The sequence below is a fragment of the Haemorhous mexicanus genome, chromosome 10 (assembly GCF_027477595.1).
Source record: "Haemorhous mexicanus isolate bHaeMex1 chromosome 10, bHaeMex1.pri, whole genome shotgun sequence".
Taxonomy (NCBI): domain Eukaryota; kingdom Metazoa; phylum Chordata; class Aves; order Passeriformes; family Fringillidae; genus Haemorhous; species Haemorhous mexicanus.
The window spans coordinates 6,533,536-6,549,282 of NC_082350.1; positions in this window are offsets into that span (position 1 = coordinate 6,533,536).

Below are 15,747 nucleotides of genomic sequence, written 5' to 3' on the forward strand. Positions count from 1 at the left end.
CAACAATAACAAAAAAAAGGGAAAAAAAAAAAAAAAAGCCAAACCTCTCAACCACTGTAAAATGCATCTGGAATCTGACAAACAGGCTGCGGGTTGAGTTGAGAAGAAATCAGCAGCTTCCACCAGGTTTTTGTTTGCTTGAGGGTTTTGGCGGGAGGTGGCAGGTTTAATACAACAATTCCGAGCTGCTGTTTGCAGGGATTGCTTTTCCAACATGTAAGTCAACACCGTCCCCTGAGATCTGGAGCGAAGACAAAATAAATCCACTATCATTTAAATTTTCATCAGGATAATGCTGCCTTTCCCTGCCTGTTTCCCCCCTGAACGCGTGGGCTGGTTCCACCTGAAGGAAACCACCCCACAGCACAGTAACCACCAGACTGGCTTCCAACACCAGGAAAGTATCCATGGCATTTTCCTGGCCTGGTTCATAATGAGGGAGCTCGGTGGAGATAATTTTCTTTCTCCTTTCATTTATCTTCTCCTGCTTTTGAGCTTCTCACCCAAACTCCTGGAGAGGCCCTTTTTGCTGAGAAGGAGTTTCCCAAACAAAACCAGGAAGGTGCTGTCGTCTCCTGGATTTGTCTCAAGGGTGTGTAGAGTTACCATGAGGTGAAATGAAAACTCTTTTGGGACAGAGTCCAGAAAATCTGTATCTCATTTCCCAGGCTTGATCTGGCAACCTAAACTAGGGCTAGCATCAGGTTGGAAACCTCTAATGTCACCATTGTGGAAATAAACTGGATTGGATATTAGGAAAAATTCCTTCATGGAAAGGGTGGTCAGGCGTTGGGAAGGGCTGCCCAGGGCAGTGGTGGAGTCCCTGTCCCTGGAGGGAGGGATTTAAAATCCATGTGGATGTGGCACTTAGGGTTGTGAGTTCATGGTGGCTTTGGCCATGCTGGAGGAATGGCTGCATTTCATGGCCATGGAGGTTTCTCCAAGCTTCATGATTGTCTGGCTCAGATGGCTTTTGTTTAGCTGGTGAAGAGCTTGCTCCATGAAACTCCCAGAAGTTTTTCCTGATGGGAAAATCCAGTTGGGGTTAGGGCCAAACCCATGTGCTTATAACTGAGTCTGGCCATGTTGGGAAGTTTGCCTCGGGGTCCAGCATCTCTTTAAAGGTTTGGAGGAAGGAAGGAAGGAGGTGCCTGTCCCTGAGCAGGCTGTGTTTGTGTGGCCCAGATGTGTCTGTGCTCTGCCATGGGGGGACTGGCCTTGTCCCCTTGTGAGTGGCTCAGGAACACACTTCTTCCCATACTTCATACCCTGAAGCCCTCAGGGAAAATGCTGCTTCATTCCTCCTGAAAATGCAGATTAACATCTTCAGAGCATAAAGAGCCTGCTTTGCAGGCTGCCACTTCCCTGGAATTGCCTCTCCTCCCTCCGTGCTGCACAAGGACATCAGCAGCTCTTTAATTGCTCAGCTCCCGTGCCACCACATCTCTGCGGAGATGAAGGGCTTTAGAAGGAGCTGTCCACCCTGAATAACCCTTCCTGCACAGGAAGCCTGGTGCAGCACAGCCCCAAATCCCAGATCCTGACAGACCGAGCTCCCTTCTGTGCTCTCTGCTGACCTTTTGGAGTTCTGTGGCTCGCAGAGCTGTGGGAGGACCAGGAGTGCTCCACGCTGCGGAGCGGCAGCAGCGGGGCCAGCGCAGCCCCGGGCTCCGATCAATGCTCATTCCCTGCTCTCCCCGCAGTCACTGGCCCATGGCTGTGCAATGATTTGGAGGCTGTAATTGGCTGAATGCTTGGCTTACCCCTTCACTATCACTAAATGGCACAACAGCAGCTGCTTTCCAGAAAAAACACTGCACACACATGGAAAACTGTGCTGGAGCTGCCGCCGTGCTCTGCTCACGGGGCCATTCCCCATCTACACAGAGGCTTGGAGCTGCTCCTTTGGGCATCCTGCTGTCAACTCTGACTCCAGTGGGACATGGTGAAAGGGGAGAGGCCGGAGAAAAGAAACTCCACCTCACTTTTCACATCCCTGAAAGGTCCTTGGGATGTGCTGGCGCTTCACCAGCAGAAGCACTGGGGTGATGGGAGGCAGCTTGTCACCTTCATGCTCAGCTGGGGTATCTTCCCACATTTCTGCCCGGCAGAGCTGAGCTGGACTGGGAAATGCCAAAGGACAAGAGGGAACAGCCTCTCAAGTTGGGTCTAAAGCAGAGATTTAGGCTGGATGTTGGGAAAATTTCTTCACTGTTGTTAAGCCCTGGCTCAGCTGCCCAAGGCAGTGGTGGAGTTCCCATCCCGAGAGGGATTTAAAAGCTGTGTGCATGTGGCACTTGGGGACATGGCTTAGTGGTGGCCTTGGCAGTGTTGGGACATAAATTTGACTTAATCTTAAAAGGCTTTTCCAATCTAAAGGATTCTGGGATTCTGTGGCTGCCCCTGTGCCTGGGGACAGTGTCACCATGGGGCTGCCAGTCAAGTTGGAGGCTGCAGCAGCAGCTCGTGCTGATCTTGGAATTCCAATTGCTGGTAAAAAAAACTGCAGGTCCTGGCTGGGGGAGGAGGGAATCTGTCAGCTCCTGCCATAGGAGAGGGTAAACAAGCTGGAACCCCAGTGGATTGGGGAGTGCTGATTGGGTTTATCTGCACGAGGAAGGCAGGAACTTATTTCACAGTGCTAAGTGATACAGGTAATATTTCCAAAACAAAATCTCCCGTTTGAAATCCAATTAGGGTTGCTAAGAAACAACATAGTTAACCAGCCAATATTTGCTAAATCCAGACTTTTGCAAGCAAGGAAACAGCTTCACCAAATTGCACTAACAATACATAAATACATTCATATTAAACCAAACAACTGCAATCCTGTTAACACCAGCTGTGAGGATTTTCCTTGTTATCTGGGGGATTTCAGGAGATGCTGTAGTGCTTCCCAGTCCCCTGGCTGGGCGGCCTGTCCAGAAACCACAGTGTTGGTGGGACAGGGAAGGAATCTGTGTGTTTACTCTATTGATGAACATACATCTTATGTGCCTGAGTGGAGGGTCTGAAAAGTAATTTGGGTGAAAAATAGTTGCTGGAGAATGCTCTTTAATTGTCAACTGCTCCAGTATAACTGATTCCCCCCCAAAAGTTCCTGCAAGTCTTACTAAAGAAGGCTGTTTTCCACGCCTGCTCTCGACAGACAGAGCCATTGATCTCCAAATTCCCTGTTGGGCTCTGCTCGGAGCAGCTCCCTGAGCCTCCTCTCCAAGGAGCTTCAAGGACTGTCCTCCCTGCCCATCCCCCTGTTCCAGGCCTGCCTGGGACATCTGCACACCCAGCAGGGGTGTCCCCAGTGTCCCCACTCTTGCTCCACACACCGTGGGTGAGGCTGCAACATTGAACCCCAGGCCACCACCTGAGTCTCGGCGTCCCTGTGGCTGCACTGGCACAAGGCACAAGCCTGGGCTGAGCTTCTGGGGTTTCATTTGGGCTCTGATGTTACATTTTAATGGCTTTGTGGTCTTCCCTGTTTGGCAGGACTCCAGGCTGGCCCAAAGGTTTAGGTAGGGCTCCTCAAAGGCTCTTCTCAGTTCCTGTCCTGATGATTTCTCCAGGGCTGATCCACAGCAGAGACCCGTCTGCAATGAGGAGCCTTTCTTATCTGCCCTGGTGGGTTTAGGGCTTCAACTCTGGTCTCTTCTCAGTGTTGGGGAAAAATTCTGCACCGGGGCTGCACCACTGCTCCACACCCTTTCAGGTGACTCAGCCAGGTGTCCAGTGCAACCATCCCACATCCCATTTCCATGAAAGGGAAATGATGAGTGTGATGGGCAGCTCAGCTCTCCCAGCACTGCTGCAGGAAGAGCAGGGCTTTCCTGGGATAAGCTTTTCATGCAGGGTTTGTGTGGATACTTCAATGCCTGTGTCACATTTACAGCAGCCAAAAATCCTGGTCCAAGCTCTCCTTGCTCCCTACTTGGCTCTTTCCTGGCTGCTGCTTTGCCCTGACTCCACAGACACAATCCTTGCGCCTTCCTGAGTCTCCCCTGGCTCCCCACAGGAGTGGGAATCCAAGGCAGTGGCTTTTGGCTGATGTGGAGGGCATGATAATGTGCCTGCTCCTTCAGTTCTGTGAATGTTCATCCCAGCAAATTGCTCTGTCTCTGCTCAAGGATCCTTGTAAATATATGGACTAGAAGTGGCAGGAGCTGCAGACTACCAGGGCTACCAGGGTGGTTTTTTTCCTCCCAAGGGAAGATTAGATTTCAAAACTTCCTCTTTTGTATTGAAGGAGAGCAGAAAATCTTTCTTACATCCACCTGTCTGGAAGTCGAGGTCCAACTCTGTTACCAGTTGCCTGCTGATTTGTGCAGTGCTGTGTGTTTGCTCTCTCCAGCAGCTTCCCAGCTGGAGGCAGGGCTTCTTAATTCCCTTTTGGAAAGGAATTTCCAGCTACAGCACTAAACCACTGGAAAATGACCCCTTGGATAAGCAGAACCCCAGACAGTGCTGAACCTGTGGTGGGAGGCTCCTGGTCTGGTATGTCCCACTGCAGTGGTCACTCTGTGGTGCTGAGCAGACCAGGGACTGCCTGCCCAAGCTTTATCCCCAGGAAAAGGGCTAGGGAAAGATGGGAGCAGGTGCTGAAATGCATGGGGAGAAACTGCTGAAAAATACCTCAATTTCCAGCTCTCCCCCAGCATCCCTTTGATGGGGAATGCTGGAAAGAGAGCCCCAACTTTATTCAGGAGCTAAGCATCATAAAATCACGGAATGGTTTGGGATGGAAAGGACAGTCTTTTTCTACCCACCTGCCACAGGCAGGGACACCTTCCAGCTTGTTCCAAGCCCTATCCAACCTGGCCTTGGCTACTTCCAGGGAGACAGCAGCCACAGCTTCCCTGGGTGGAAGAGAAGACATTGCTCCTGATCCAAGTAGCTCCTCTGAAGTTTTCCAGTCACTTTGGCAAGCTGGGCAGACAAGCCACTGGAACAGCCCTGAGCCAGGGACTCCAGGCCAACCAGGGATACTCCAGCTTCTCCAGCTCATTCCTTTTTTTCCAGAATGTGAAACCTCTGCCCTTGGACTCCTTATAGGTTCTATAAGGTTCTACTTTTAGCTACTACTGTCATGGTTCTATAAACCTCTCAAAGCTGAACTGACTCCTGGAAACTTCTCTGGTGGCAAACCCCCTGTCCACATCCCACTGGCTCCATCTTTCAGGGAATTAAACCATTTCCATGCCAGGGAATGAGAATGGGTGGAACATCCCTGAGTGTGCCCCGCCCCAGCAGCACAAGTGTGGTTGGCCATGGTGGAGGATCCGTGTCCCAGCTCATCCCTGGGATTTGCACAGGCCAAAGGCAGTGCCTGGGTGTCAGTGCTGTGACACTCCCGGAGCCAGGAGCCCAGGGATGGAGCACCAGGGTCAGCAGCGCTCCAGAGCTCCGAGCCAGCCAGAGGAGCCTGGATGTGATGGCAGTAATGAACAGCACGGCTCCAAATTAAAATCCAGCTAATGCAAAGGGCAGGGACCTCACCTGTCACTCTGCCGCTTCTCCGCAGAGCTGTCGGACTCTGCTGAGCTCACAACTCTGGGTTCCCTGACCCTGGGGGGCTGAGGCTGCTGTGCCATTCTAATGATGCTCCCGAGGGGAGCAGGGTGAAGGGCTCGAGGAAGGAGGGCTCGAGGGCAGCCACCTTTATTTAATGCACCATGACAGTGCATAACTAAGGCTCTTTATCTCCCTGCATTTTGCTGAGAGGTGGCAGTCCCAGCACGGGGCTGATGAAGTCTGTCCCAGTCTTCCCAATGACAGTGCTTAACTTTTGTCTCCTTCCTGACTCTTCCTCGTTGCTACTTCCATCTGGAGGTGAGTGTTTTGTCCTTCAACAAGAGACTAAGCTGTGAGACCTTGCTAATACTGGTTCTTTCCTCCTCTTCCGAGGAAATCTCTCCCACCCCTGGGGTATCCAGCCCCTCCCCATATCCGCCTCTCCAAAAGTTAGGAGTTTTTCATTATGGGAGAGGGAACACAAATAGAAACTTCTTTTTATTTCCCTTGAAGGTCTTCTCCAAGCAGAGCAGGAGAGTGGGGCAGGAGGCCAGTCTTAGATCCAGGTCACCTTTCACAGCTGCAGCTTTGATTTGAAGACGAACTTGGAAAGCTGGGAAAGGAGTGTTTGTCAGGAGAGTGCTTTGGAGGAGAAGAGCTTTGTGTCTTGGAAGCCATAAAACCACTTCTGGGAGCTTTGTCTCACTCCTTAAGAGGTTTTGTGCTTAATTGAGGATTCAGTGAGGCTCTTACAGGTTGAGAAAAAAGCTTGGACCAACTGTGTGTGCAGGGGGTGAGTGGGGTGGGAAGAAATCCATTAAAGACCCCAAGTGAGAAAACTGCTGTGTTGTGACCCCAGGTGTTTTCCTCCTTTGGAATGCCTGCTACGGTGCTGTGTCCTCTCCAGAGAGAAAAGAGCTGATTGTCCTTGCTGTTTGTTCAGATGCCAGTAACCCCCATCAGGTTCTCCAGGCAGTCTCTGATGGGGAATTCTCTGGCTCCCCTGGGCTCACTGGGCACCTTTCCCATTCCAGAGGGGAGTGAAGATGCAGCAAAGACGCATCTCTTGGCATGGAGGAGCAGGAAGACCTTCCTGCATTTCCTGCATGCATTTCCCACTGCATGTGGTGTGGGGACACAAGGCTGAGGGTGGGATCACTGCAGGGCTGGAGTGGGACTTGCTGGGGGAGCCGTGGGGTGCAGGGGCAGAGCTCCTGCCCCAGCTCAGAATGGGGATCCCCTCAATCCCAGCAGGTGGGTAGAGCAGGAGGGCAGCTGCCACAGTGCCAGACTCCTAAGGAATGCAGAGCTCAGGAATTCTGTCCCGACAGCCCTTCCAGCCCTTCTCTCAGCCCAGCAGCCCTTGCAGGGTTCAACTGTCCCTGTCCCTCTGGGCTTTGCCCTCCCCTTCCCACATCTCTGTGAGGCAGGAGGGGGATTGGAGCTCAGGGACCTGGCAAGGGGCACCTCGGAGGGCTCGGCATCGATCGATCCGCCAGGAGCCTGAGCACAGGGCATCTGCTGACTGGGGGAAACAGCCCAGTGATAAATTGGATCAGAAAAACCACGGGATATTGGCACTTGGGATGCAGGAGAGCAGGGACTGTGCTAAGGGAGAAAGGGCATAATAAATGGCTCCTTCTCAGAGGCCTGGGAATGCTGCCTCTGCACTACGTGCTGCCCAGGTTGGACAGGGAGATGGGAAATGTCTCTGGGCCCTGGCCTGAGGTTTGGTCTGTGGCCTCTGTCTGGGCTCTGCAGGACACCTGCACCTGCTGCCATTTCCAGGGATGCTGCTGGTCAGTGAGGCTGGGACAAGGTGGAGAGTGACATGACTGATAAGGGATTGAGAAATCCCGTGAAGCTGAGCTGTAAAATGATTGCTCCCCGTTGCCTGGAGGAAGAGGGGAGAGAAAAAGTATCTGAAACCACTTTCTTCCATAGAATCATAGAATAGGCTGTGCTGGAAGGGGCCCAGAGGATTATCAAGTGTCCAGGTCTTGGTCCTGCCCAGGACACCCCAACAATCCCACCCTGGGCATCTCTGAGAGCGTTGTCCAAACTCTCCTGGACCTGTGGGGGCTGTGCCCATTCCCTGGGGAGCCTGGGCAGTGCCCAGCATCCTCTGGGGGAAAAACCTTTCCCTGATCTCCAACCTAAACCCCCCTGACACAGCTCCAGCTGTTCCCTGGTCCTAACTGTGCTCTTTGCTTCAGAGGACCTGCAACACTGAGGACCCAGTGAGGGACCTTACTCGAGGTCAGGGCCAGGCTCAGGCTTCTCCTCCGAGAGGGGAGAGCTGAAGGGGAGGATCAAGTCATGCAACAGGGCCTAAGCTGCTTCCCAAGTCCTTAAAGCACAGCTTAAGGCAGTGAAGCAATGCTAGCAGCACAAGGAGGAATCACTGACAAACAGAGGCTGCCAGGTGTGGCATTCACATTCCCTGGAAAAATCCCTTCGCCCAGGATTGTTCTCCTGGGAAGCTGAGACGCCTCAGAGAAAAGGGAAACAATCCTTATCTCCTTTGCTTCTCCTGTGCTGTGCTGATGTGGAATGTGTTTGGAGATTGTTCATCCACAGGTGATTGTTCCATTGGATTCTGCTGGGAGTTGTTTTCACACTTTGGCCAATCAGGGCCAAGCTGTGTCAGACTCTGGAGAGAGCCACGAGTTTTCATTACTATCTTTTTAGCATTCTGTAAGTATCCTTTCTGGATTCTTTAGTATAGTTTAGTATAGTATTCTTTAATATATTATGGTATCATAAAGTGATAAATTGGCCTTCTGAGAACATGGAGTCAGATTCATCGTTCCTCCCTTCATCAGGGCACCCCACAAATACAACAGGCAGGGGATCCAGGAGCTGGGGAATGCCAAGGGAAGCACCTGGAGCCAGGCGAGCTCATCTGCTGCTGCCTGGAAAAGAAGGATTTTTGGGTGGGTGGGGAAGTCAGAAAGGATTAATGTATGTCCTGCTGTGGGAGTGAGCCACACACACATTGCTCCTTCTGCACGGTGATCCAGAGGAGCTGAGGATGGGATGTTCATCAGGAGACTCAGTGGAGCTTAAATACCTCCTGCACAGGCAGTAGCTGCAGGGACATTCAGCATCTGCCACTCTCTGCCAGGAGGGGATTTCCATGCCAGGTCCTGCTCCTCTGGAGACTCTGTCATTCCCTTCCAGTGTGGCAGAGGGCAGGGAAAGAGCTGCTGTAGGGACCCATGTGCCACTGGGATGTGCTTTCAGAGGAGGCTGGAGACAAATGGCATCACTAACAGCTCGTGTGGCAGAGCAGCCAGAAAACCCAGGAACAGCTGGCGCTGCGGAACGCCTTTGGAAGGTCTGGATCTATGGAGCCATGTGGAAATAAACTACCAAGCTGTCAACAGCTCTCCCACCCTTCCCAAAGCATGGCAGAGGAGGAAATGGGCTCAGCTCCTGCTCCTCCCAGAGGTGGGAAATGGATTCTGAACCGGGCTGGGGACGGTGGGCTCCTGCAGCGCTGATCACTTGGAGCATCTCAATTGTCACGGCTGGTTTGAAAGGAAATCTGGGGCTGCAGGAGCACAGAGAGCACCCAGACCACGCTGGAACCATGAAATGCCTGGGGGGATCTGAAGGGAACAGCACAGCGTTTAAATGTGTAACTCTATCCAGAAGAGTTGATTAAAATGTCACAAACTCTTAGGAAAAACCAGGCCTTTCTGCCAGCCCCTAGTGGTAGGAACTGCTCTGGGAAGGTGGGGATTGCAAAGAGGCACCTCCTGGAGAACTGAGTGAGCAACTGAACCAGCTGGAATGAGACTCCAGGGAACGGTAGCTGTGTCCCTGAGAAGCAGAGGGCTGGGGGAAGCAGTCAGGCTGGTTCCTGGCTGTCCCCACACACTTAGGACACGTGCTCAGACCTGTCCCCATCTCCTGGGACCACCCAAACCCCACTGCTGAGCTCCAATAAGCCTTTCCTGCAGCTCTTCTCTAACTGTGCACAGGCTTTGTGGGTTTTATGGGCCATGAGTGCTGGAACTTCCCACCAGCTTGGACTTGGGACTGCATCCACGGAGCAAATCCCTCCCCTGGCTGCTCAGCATGTGAGTTGAGGGCCAGGAAACTTGGTTGCAGCTTGAGGTTTGTGGTATAAAACTCTCTCTGGCAAAAGTTCTAGGCAGAGGTCATTAAGATGCAAGACACCTTCCCCTGGAGAATGAGTTTGCTAATTAAAAATGCATTAATAAATCCAAAGTTTCAGGCACAGACACAGTGAAGGAGCAGTCAGGAGTTATTAAGCAGAGTGAGGAGGCAGGAGCAGAGCACTCCAAGTCCTGAGCCCTTGGCACCAGCCCTCCCTGAGGAAGTCACTGAGGTGGAGGTGCTGGTGGATGGGGAAGGGAGGAGATCACACATGGGAAGAGCTCTGCTTGTCTCCAGCCCTGTGAGCAGCCGTGGCTATGGATGAGAGCTGGGAAACAGCCTGATGAGTCCCTGGGACAGCTGGAACCTGTGACCTGTCACCCTTGCTGGTGCCAGAGTGACCAACCAGCCCCAGGTAACTGTGGGCTCCTGTGGTGTTAGTCAGGGTCCCCAGGACGAGGTGAGAGATGAGGAATCTGACTCCATGTTCTCAGAAGGCTGATTTATTATTTTATGTATTATATTATATTCAAGAGTACTACACTAAAACTATACTAAAGAAAGAGAAATGACACAGACAGAAGGTTTAACAAGAATGATAATAAAAGCTCATGACTGACTCCTCAGAGTCTGACACAGGTGATTGGTCATTAAGTAAAAACAATTCACATTAAACCAATCAAACATGCACCTGTTGGATAAACAATCTCCAGACCACATTCCAAAGCAGCCAAACACAGGAGAAGTGAATCAGATAATTATTATTTACTTTTTTCTCTGAGGCTTCTCAGCTTCCCAGGAGAAGAAATCCTGGTGAAGGGATTTTTCAGCAAATATCACAGTGACAGGTTCCCTCCTAGGGCCGCTCAGGTGGAGCTGCTCAGGAGCTCTCCTCAGCATGGCATCACCTTCTGCATGCTACCAAACCACTTTCCTCCTTCCCCCGTGTGGATTTTGGCATTCCAGCCCCACCTTGTCCCTGGGAGGACTGGCTGGGTACCCAGACACATCAGGCAGCCCAGGGGGGGTTAAACTCTGTCTCCTGGGTTAATGCTGTCCCAGGGGACTCCAGCAGAACATTATTTACTGAGGACACAGAGCAGGCAATCATTCTGCAGGAGCAGGTGATAAATCCTGTTACATCCCAGCGATCCCATCACTGCTCCTCAGCAGGAGCAGGCTGGGGCTGCTCCAGGGGCACGAGGATGGATTTTGCTGTGGTTAAAGCAGGAGGATGCACTGGCAAACCAAACACTGGGTTCCACTGGATCCTTTCAGGAACAAACCATAGGGAGGCTGACCATGGGCTGCTGGTGTCATCTATGGGTCTGGATGGTCACCTCCTGGAGGGATAGACAGACTTCCAAGGAAAGACTCAGTCCCACAAGGACGCAGTTCCTCAGCTCAAGCCACCTTTTCTGCCTGCTTTGGTAGCTCTTCTCCTGGCAAGTCTGCAGGCTCTGGCTGCTCAGGAGACACCCCCAATTTCTTGCCCACTCCCAGTGATCCAGGTGCTCCTTGCACCCAGGAATTATCAGCCAATCTCCCCTCAGTGTAGGAGTTGTTCTAAAGAGGCATTTGCCAGCTCCTATTGCTACCAGAGAGATTTGCCAGCAATTAATGCTTTCCATTAAAATCACCCCATGGCAGGAGCAGAGAGGGACTTATTTATGGCATTGGGCTGCCCTCCACCCTCTGCTCTGCCTGGAGCACTGCTGCAGAACTACGTGGAATCATTAGGGTTGGAAAAGCCCTCCAAGGTCATGGAGTCCACATCCATTAACCCAAGCCCACCACTCACCCACACCCCCAAGCATCACATCTCTGCAGATGTGAGGGGGTTATTCCATGCAGGAATGTCACAGAGGGATGTGTTGGGGGTCCTTGAACTTAGTGACAGGAGCATTCCTAGAGCAGAGGCCAAGGATAAGGGGAAATGCAGGCTCCATGCTCCGGAATTGTGCCAAAATGTCACAGCTGATGTTCTGGAGCTGCTCTGTTCTCTGAAAATGTTGAAACTCTTCCCTCAGTCTGTGCCCAGCTTCATCTTCTGCAGGAAGATGTGACCTTGTCCTTCTTGGGAAGAGTCTTCTTGGCTGGTCAGAGAAGATATGTTCCTGCCTTGTCAACCTCCTCAAGCACTTCAGAGTGGGAATGGCCATCAATAAATGGATTTTTCTTGGCTCTCACCCTGCCCGGTTTAATTCTTGGGTAATTTACTGTGCCATTTCCTGACGTGCTGCTGAAATGTGCAGCAGGGAGCTGGCAAGAGAGGAGCCAGAGCTCGTCTGAGGAGATGGGGGTCAGGTCCTGGTGGAGGAGGGGATGTCCCGGAGTGTCACCGAGTGCAGCTGATGTGGTGTCCAGAGAGGGTTGCTGTTAATTGAATTGAAGAAGACAAATGGCCGTTAGCTCCGTCTCCAAAGGACAATAACTGCACTGATAATGAAGCTGAACTCCCTCATCCTGATCCCAGGGATCCGTGGAGTTATGCAATTGATGGGATATCATTAAGGAAGAGGAAGATGTCCAAATACAGGCAGGGGGGGAAGGGGGGAAGTTTACAGAATTTGCTGAGATCTGATGCTTACAGCTTCAGAGCTTTTCTGAAGCATGGAGACCTTTGAGTCACATTTTTCATCCTCCTTCCCTGGCTTTTTTTTTTTTTTTTTAAGGCAGAATTACATTCCAAGCAATGATTGCAGTGACATTACGCTCAAGTGATCAAAAACTGTTTTGCTGCACCAGTGTCAGCTGCTAAAGGGACAAGTGCCTGTGATGAATGTTTGATACCTGCCCATCTTCCCAGAGATGGATCCCATGAGGGGGACAGGACACGGTGGGATCAGCTCAGCGCTCCCCTGGCATTTCCATGGCCTCTGGAGCTGCATTTCTCAAAGAGCTCCAGGCCAGCTTTGCAGGGGGGGATCACACCTGATGCTGCTTTGATAAGCAGCCTTTGGCTGTGGGATGGAGGAGCTTTCCTGAGAGAAAACACCAATTTGTCATCACTGAACCTTTTTGCAGGTGCTGAACAGCCTCAGTTGGGGAAAAGGCTCTCTGTTATCCAGGCTGGAACTAAAGCTCCAGCAGGCCATGGTGGCATCCCAAACGAGTCCCAAAACCCCCAGACCAAGGAGGGGGAACCAGGGGCATCTGAGAGCTGCAGGGTGTTGATAAATTGATACAGAATGGTGATAAATCGAGAAACTGAGAAATTGATACGCTGCTGGGTGTCGATGCCATGAATTCCATTCACAGAATCATGTCATAGAGTCCCTGGCTGGTTTGGGGTGGAAGGGGGCTTCAATGTCTCCTCATTCCACCCCTTGCCATGGGCAGAGATGCCTTCCACGAGGCCAGGTTGCTCCAAGCCCCATCCAGCCTGGCCTGGAAGGATCCCACCCTTCCACATTCCCTCTGCTCATTCCCCACACGGTGTGGATCCTTGGGAGCATCCTCTGGAGCTCAGAGCTGCAGCAGGGAGCACAGGCTGGTCCAAGGGAAAGCCTTCCTCCCCCTGCTGAGGGTGCAGGCAGTGGGAGGAGGGCACAGGTAAATCTGGAAGCAGGACCATGGCTGCTGCTCCAGAAACCTTGTGCACAGTTTTCCATAACAGCCCAGGCCTCAAAACTGTGTGCTCTCCTCTAACACCACCTAAGTGATTTCCCCCTAGGCAGTAAGGTTAAGTCATAGGAAACAATTTCTATTTTTAATAACATTTTTGCTAAATATCCTGTCCCTGACTTTCCCCAGAGGCTCCAAATCCATCTGCAATAAGGGGGCTTTCAAAGGGCTTTAATAATAAATATAATACCACCATTCTTTTATGCTTGTAACTATTCATGCTTGACTGAATTCCCTGATCTTTTTATGGGGCTGTTGAAATATATTGTGTAAGTCAAGGGCAGGCCTGGTTTTAATCTTCTTGTGCTCCCCTGCTTTAATTCCCTTTATCTCCAGGTAACAGCCTGGATAATGCTGTCCTGGTGTTCCATGCTACCCATGCACAATGGAACCATGTCCATAATCAACCCTGCTGTCCCCAGCGTGGGGAGAACCCTGTTTTCCAAGAAAAATGCAAAATTCACCTGAGCATCTTCTCAGCCCAGCCCCCTTTGTGTCTTGCTGGTGTTCCCTCCCCATTCCTTTAATTCACTCCCAGATACCACAGCTCTTGGAGATCCTTTACCTTTCCTCTCTGACACTGCTCTGGAGACCCCTCAGGAAGCAAAGTTCCCCTCTCCAAAGGTTCCAGGGATGAGTTGCCCTTGCCTGGGACCCCCTCACCCCCATCCATCCCCCACCCACTGCCCCAGCAGCTCCATTTAACCATGTCTGAGCCGTGCTCCAGGAGCTCTGTGTCCTCCTCTCCCATCTGCTCTTCCAGGACCTCTCTGGTGCCTTTCCTTGGGCATTTTCCCCCTCTGAGCTGTTGGTTTCTCTCTCTCTGACCCCTTCCACCTCGCAGCTTTCTCCTGCTGCCCAGCCAGGCTTGTGCTGTGCCCTGGCTGTGCCTTTGCTCAGCTTTCCCTCATGTCTGAGCATTCCAGGGCCAGGGAAGCCCTTGGCTCAGCAGCAGAGCAGAAGGAGTTTGCCCCTGAGCATGACAGGCAGAATGATGGGAACTTCTGAACTAATTTGCTGTAAACAATGATCCATAATAGGTCACTTGTCTCATCAGCAACTCAGCAATTAAGGCCATCAATTGGACTGCTGGCAATTAGCACAGGAGGAGCCAGAGGGCTTTTCCAGTGATTTCCATCCCACTGCTCTGGGGGTATTTTGGTCTTTGGGCCGAGCTGTTTGAGCCCAGGATTCCCTGTGCCTCACCCAGGGGCACTGGAGAGCCCAGGGATCTGAGGTCTGAAGGTGCAGAGAGGCTGGGGGTACCCTCCTGAGGGAGAATGTTCCTGCAGAAAGGCTGAGCCAGGAATGACTCCCACTTATCCCTGGAGTCTGTCAGCTACCTTAAAGCAAAGCACAGTGGGGATCTGCTTTGTCCTCCCAGCAGGGAAGAACAGGTTTTGCTCATGCCTTTGGTTTCAGGACATGGAATAAGTGGACTTTCTTCCAGTAAAAGAGAAAGAGGAACCTCTTAGGGAAAAAAAAATCCCTCAGATTCCCAAAAGCTGGGATGAAGCAGCAAAAGAAGCTCCTGACTGAGACTGTTTCTGATCCTGGGTCAGGAGGCATGAAGGAGCTCTTGCATTTCAAACTGCAGAGCAGAGACTTTGCCAAGATCAGCCTTTGCCTGCAGGCTTTGGATCAGGGCCAGCCCTGGAGTCCTGCTGCCTCCTGGCTCAGGGGCCTCCAGGGACACATTGGGAGGATTTCAGGAGTGGCTGGTGATAACAGAGGGTCTGAGACAGCTCAAATCAGTCACCTTGAAAATCAGGGACTTTCATGTCATTTCCAGTTGGACCATTAAGTATCAAAGGCCATAAAACCATTCACCCTCTTCTGCTGTGGCTTCCTCATCCAGCCTCCCCCTCTCTGTCAGGATAAACTGCTCCATCCCACAAGGATTGCCTCAGGTACCCTGGATTTCAGCCACATGCATTATTTTTATCTCTCACTCTATTTTGCTTGGCTTTTGAACACCCAGGATCTCTCCTGTATCTGTAATTTTACCAGTGAGGACATGAAATAATGGATTTTTCTTTCACTTGTGGCTCTCTGTTTGCTGCTGGGAATTAAACCAGGCCTTGCTGGGGCACAACAATGGGAATTCTTTGACTTCCCTGTTGAAATGTAGTGATCCCTTCACCTGTAGGAGAACACTCCTGCAGCATCATTCCCTGTCCCAGGTAATTATTTGGTGCTGCTGTTTCTGTGCACCCCAGAAGGATCCTTTTGCTGCAGACATTATTCTAGGAGAAAAGTAGATGCTAGTAAGTTTAACAAACAATATTTTAAGGGGTCAACCCACCCAATTCTGGCTTTCCATAGAAAGCATGACTGGAGCTGCCAGGACTTCAGCAGAGAAGCAGAAAATTTCCTTTATTGTTGAAAATCTTACTTTCAGGGTGCCAAAAGGGTTTCCCATCAGTGGTGGACTGGTTTAAGGGCCTGTCTTTTCACAACTGTCCTACCAAAATGAGCTTTACTGAA